Source organism: Salmo trutta, chromosome 38 (genome assembly GCF_901001165.1).
Source record: "Salmo trutta chromosome 38, fSalTru1.1, whole genome shotgun sequence".
Lineage (NCBI taxonomy): Eukaryota > Metazoa > Chordata > Actinopteri > Salmoniformes > Salmonidae > Salmo > Salmo trutta.
This window is the reverse complement of record NC_042994.1, coordinates 26,969,061-26,975,066: the sequence shown is the minus strand read 5'-3', so window position 1 is coordinate 26,975,066 and position 6,006 is coordinate 26,969,061. Positions and strand designations below refer to the sequence as shown.

Here is a 6,006-nt window from a genome sequence, read left to right as displayed (position 1 = left end):
CATACCAGGTGGTAACTTTTGGTGACTCTGTAGATCTAGTTTTGTTTTGGTTTTGTTGAAGGATAACCAGTGTGGTTCGCTTCAAAACTCTGTCTCTGCAGACGGCCTACTAGAACATCAGATTCTCCTTGTAGGGTTTCCATTGTGTCGGTCCTCAGGAGTAGCTTGGAGGTGTCTCCGGGTTTCTCCTGAACTCGCCACGCTCAGTATCTACAATGTATGATCTGGGCTGTTCAGCTTGACCTTTCACTATTGCCGTAGTTGTGCAGCCTTTGTCTTGGTCGAGCTTCATGTGCACGGAGTCACCTGGCTGTAACGATGGCAGGTGGTCTGGCTCCGTGACACCTGTGGTAGTAGGTCCTATAGGATGCTTTTGCCTCAGAGTCTTGCTTGGCAACCTTCTTCAAGTCTGGCCACCTAGGTTCTAGGTTTTTCGCAAAGGTTGGAAGCTTTGTCTGTAACTGATGCCCCATGAGTAGCTGTGCTGGGCTACAATCGGTGTCGCTCTGTAGGTGATAAGAGAATTATCTAATAAAAGTAAATGAATCAATAAACCATGATGAATTATTATTCATACAGCATGGTTAATGAATAATCAATGTAATGATCAATGTAGGGATCGATTAGTCTGATTAGTTCCGGAAAGTCCAGGAACCACTGGAGAGGGAAAGAAATGTGTGTATGCCATTAGGAGGGACAGCAGGAGACAGATGGTCAAGGGAGTAAAAGCTTCAAAGAGTTCCTAACCTTGAGGGAAAAGAACAGGCTGAGCTCTGGATAGTGATAAACAAGTGTGTGAAGTCTATGGGGGATGCATGTCACCAACAGTTTGTGTGTAAATGCATGTGCGTAAGAAAGCAAGAACTATATAATGACTGTTTTGTTATCCTGACCTCAGAACGTTCTCTGAATAAAGCTACAGAAACCTTTTGCAGAAAGCTGAGTCCTTGCCTAATTATTTTAACCCATTGTCTTACAAACCTTGGGCATTAGTCAAGGCGAATTGATTATTGATTATTATCATCAAGATATAAAATTCTTATAACAGTAGGTGAGAAGAGCGAGAAAGGAATCTTCTTGCTTTAAAATGTTCTTAGCCGTCTGGACAGCTCAGCTTCTCCGTTAGCTTGGGGGAAGTGAGGGCTGGAGGTCCTGTGGTTAAAACTCTTCCTTGAAGGACTGTAATTCGGAAGATGTGAACTGTGTTATCGGACACCGAGACCTCAGCTATTTCCGTAAATGTGAAAAGCATGCTCTTCATGTTCCAATCACTCCCTCTAGGAGCTGCCGGATTCCCCAGCTGCAGAAGAAGGACTGCAGAAGAAGGACCGACGGTTGTCTTGAGAGTGTGTTGGCAATGAGCAGTGTTTTGCCTGGGGTATATTCAGCTTTGGGGCTGAACCTCATCATTCTGATAAGCAATCACTGGCAGCGCACAGGGACCCCATCCAGGTTTTTGTAGTTAAACAATGGCACCAAACGGTTTGTGGTCCGTTAGCAGTTTTAAAGTCTCCAGGCCGCACAGGTAACGTGAGAACTTATCACAAGCCCAAACAGATGCCAAGCACACCTTCTCTATCTAGGCATACCTTCTCTATCTAGGCACACCTTCTCTATCTAGGCACACCTTCTCTATCTAGGCAAACCTTCTCTATCTAGGCAAACCTTCTCTATCTAGGCATACCTTCTCTATCTAGGCACACCTTCTCTATCTAGGCACACCTTCTCTATCTAGGCAAACCTTCTCTATCTAGGCAAACCTTCTCTATCTAGGCACACCTTCTCTATCTAGGCATACCTTCTCTATCTAGGCACACCTTCTCTATCTAGGCATACCTTCTCTATCTAGGCATACCTTCTCTATCTAGGCATACCTTCTCTATCTAGGCATACCTTCTCTATCTAGGCATACCTTCTCTATCTAGGCATACCTTCTCTATCTAGGCATACCTTCTCTATCTAGGCATACCTTCTCTCAGCAGAAGAGAGGGTACGTGAGCAAAAGGCCACAGGCAGAATTTTCCTTTCATGCTCTTGTAACAGTACTCTTCCAATGTCATAACTTCTGGCATCAGCGCTCACTACTGTGGGTCTCGAAACATCTTAGCATCCTAGTATTGGTGATGACTAAGGTTGCAAAATTACAATAAATTCCCTGGTTTTCCCAAAGTCCCGGTTGGAGATTTCCCAGAATAAGCAGGAAATCTGGAATTCTCCAACCAGGATTTCTGGAAAACCAGGGAATTTTGGGGGAAGGTCCTGGAATTTTGCAGCCCTAGTGCTGACACTAACATGTCCTTTTACTGTTCAAATGGTCTTGGCTTCTTCCCCAGGACAAGACGACGTCTTGCTTCAGAAGTTTGTTGAGTGGCTGCAGCTCAGTGGAACTGTTTTTGGTAAGTATCTGCATGGGTAGTTAACCCTGCCTAGTATCCGTTTTCAGCTCTGTAACGTTCTGTGGTTTTACCAGTTCTTGCATTGCCCTTACTGTCTCTGGGTCAGGGCTGACAAACAAACCTTGCTGATCCGGTGCCCGACAATGGTGAGCTCACTTTGGTTTTAGACGGCATTTCTCCTTGTTCAACTTCAGTCCTGAAGCTTTTATCACTCTGAAGGCTTCTACTAGCCTATGGGTTGTGCTCCTCCTTTTGAGCGTCCGTAAACTAAAATGTCGTCCATGTAGCATTTCACTCCGTCCAGGCCACCCAACAGCTCCCGTTATCTTCTTTTGGAATATTGCAGGTGCACCGATTTATTCCAAAAGAGAAGCATGTGAAAGCAGTATCTCCTTAAAATAGTTTTATGAAGGTTTTTAGCTTCTTGCTAGTTTCATCCAGGGGGAAGCCAGAACCCACAGAACCCAGCCAGAAAACACTTTGGCACCTGTCAGCTCTTGAATGATGTCATCCAACGTTAGCAGTACGTATTTCCTCACACCGCGGCCTCATTTAGCTGATGTAGGCCCACACCGATGCGGATGTAGCCATTTTTATTGACAAGCGGCACCATTTGGAGCACACCACACAAAGGAATCTTGTTGCTTTAAAATGTTCTTAGCTGTCTGGACAGCTGTCACTTCTTGCTTCACTTTTGTATGCAAACAGAAGCAAAATGCCCCATTTCTTTTGTATTTTCCGAAATTCATCATTTTTAGCTAGACAGGATTTCTTCTGACTGTGCTCTTCACTACATCTCTTCTAATCATCATTGCCCCCGTGCCTGTTTTTGTTTGAATGTCCCTTTCTTAAAACCTCTTGCCTTTTTCCCTGTGAGAAAACTTCACCTCTTTCACTTGCTTGTCACATGACTGCTCTGTGTTCAGACTCTAAATTAGCTGGTGGTTACCTGCCATTTCAATTTGCTCTGGTCAGTGTTAGATTCCCTATTTTCTTACTGATTTATCTCTGTGCTATGACAATTTTGTCACGGATGTATTCTTCCTTAGTTCCCTCAAAATATGTGCTTAGACAGTTCGTAGAGTCCCCTTATAAAAGCTTCAATGGACTCCCCGTATTGTTGGTTCATCATCCTCGCCCCGAAATCCGATATTTTTTTTTTGCCTCTTTGCCCATGACGTATATCAACGAGCTGATCTGCACGTCACTGTCCTCTCGTGTTAGCTTAGTTGCTAATGATGGCATGAAACGCTGTTTCCACTCAGACCATTCACTCGACTTTTAGAATAGAAACCCCTCTGGTGGCGGGAACTTTGTCATCGTTAACTCTCGTCAGTATTTTCCCCACCTAACGAAGCTCAGTATTCACTTTCTTTTAAATTATTTCTCCCTTTTTCTGCCGTTTTGACTTTTGACTTCTGACACAATGACATAAAAGCACAAGGGAGACAGTCATGTCAGGTTCAAGTTGTTTACATTATGTAACATTTCAAGTACCGCCCACAGCGGGTTACATCCAATGAATGAATTAAGAATGAGAAGCTTTACATGGCTAAAGGAAAAGGAATATAACATATACTGTTTACAGGAAACTCACTCTACATCCTGAGATGAAGTTGTGTGGAAAAAGGAATGGGGTGGGGAAATAATTTTCTGTCATGGACAAAGAAATTCAAAAGGTGTGATATTAATGAACAAAAATGTCAATCTGAATATGCAAATAGTCAGGAATGATTCGCAAGGAAGGTGGATCTTTTTTAATATGAAAGTGGACGAAAAAGAGATTTGGCTCATTAATCTATGGTCCAAATCAGGATGATCCATACTTCTTCGAAAACATTTATACCAATTTATTGAATTTACACGCAACAAATGATCATATCATTATGGTAGGAGACTATATCACAGCTAACAGACTATAACACAGCTACTTATTTTAGGCAGATGTTCTCTTTACCATCCCATCCTCTCCCACAGAATGAAGATTAGAAAGATGTTTGAAAAGGGTATTTTGTTCTTAAATTATATTGTAAATTGGAATGGTACAGTTATGTCCTTCATGGAGTTATCAGAATTGTACGGGAAGGTCTTTTCAGTCCAAGAGTACAACCAATTGATTACAGCATTACCCTCAAAATGGAGGAGGCAGGTGGCAGCTGGAGGAGGTAGGGAACTGGTATGTCTGCCCAATATAAAGGCTCAAAACTGGTGGAGGAATAAAAATAGCATAAATAGGAAAGTATACCAGTTTCATTTAAGGACCAGGATGTTGACAACTGTTCCATACAGATTGTAAAATAGTTGGGAAGAGATTTTTGATGTACCGATTCCATGGGCTGATATATAAAACAACGCAAGATTCAAGACTTCATGCTTTTCAGCTAAAATTATTATATAGAATTCTTGCCAACAACAAAATGTGGAATATTTGTGGCATAAAATCATCGAAGCTCTGCAGATTTTGTTGTGAGGATACAGAATCAATAGACCATTTATTTTTGGTATTGCCCTCTGGTAGCCTGTTTCTGGTCTCAGGTTCAGGAATGTCTGAAAATGCATAGCATTGATCTAAAATTGACCCTAGAAATAGTACTGTTAGGAGATCTGGAGAGACCGGGTCAGTCAATTTCTAATATACTAATACTCTTAGTAAAAGTATTTATCTTCAACTCGCAATCTGTGGATTCTATTCGATTAGATAGATTGAAATTGTACGTTAAACATCACAGCATAGTTGAAAGATATATGTTGCGTAGAAATCCGAAAAGGGTGGCCAGCAGAGATGGTTGGGATGGGCTGAGGGAAGCTGAGGGAGTTGTTGTGCGGGAGGTCGAACGATGGTCAAAGAAAAAAGTCAAAAATAAAGTCAAAATAAAACAGGGGCAGTGTTTTTACAGCTAATGCCAGTTTGCCTGAGGCTGATGCCGTGCAGGTGTTGGTACACATGCATATACACACACTCTCATTCAAACAAACACATACAAGAACACACACATACATGTAATAGTGCCAGACATGCACACAAACACATACAGTTGGCATTGCTGTTATGGTTGTTGGTGCAGGGGGGGGGGGGGGGGGGATAGAATTAATTGTATTTTTTACATGTATTTTTCTTCTTGGGGGGGACTGTGGGAAGGGTCTTGAATGGTTGAGGGGGGACAGCTATTGGGGAACTGTGGGGGGATCTTGGAGGGTTTGGGTTCATGTTTTTTGGCCTGGTGGTAGATCTGTCAACGTGCCCTAGAGCAGGGCATTGACCCTGGATGCATCTGTGTGTCGCTCTGAATGGGAATCTGTTGGATGACTGGTATGATGTAGTTGTTGAGCGGCTTCACTGCAAGTATATTGTATGTTTCGGATATTCAGTCATTTAAAAAAAAATCAAACAAAAATTAAAAATAATGAAAATCTGAAATGTCTTGAGTCAATAAGTATTCAACCCCTTTCTTATAGAAACGCCTAAATAAGTTCAGGAGTCTAAATGTGCTTAACAAGTCACATTAGTTACATGGACTCACTCTGTGTGCAATAATAGTGTTTAACATGAGTTGTGAATGACTACCTCATCTCTGTACCCCACACATACAATTATCTGTAAGGTCCCTCA

General features: G+C 42.2%; 1 protein-coding gene across 1 annotated transcript in view; it reads left to right on the top strand.

The window, feature by feature from the left end:
• Positions 1-6,006, top strand: part of LOC115178195 (zinc finger protein 658B-like) — a 1,063,446-nt gene that overhangs the window by 930,637 nt on the left and 126,803 nt on the right. The gene's annotated exons all lie outside the window — the stretch shown is intronic.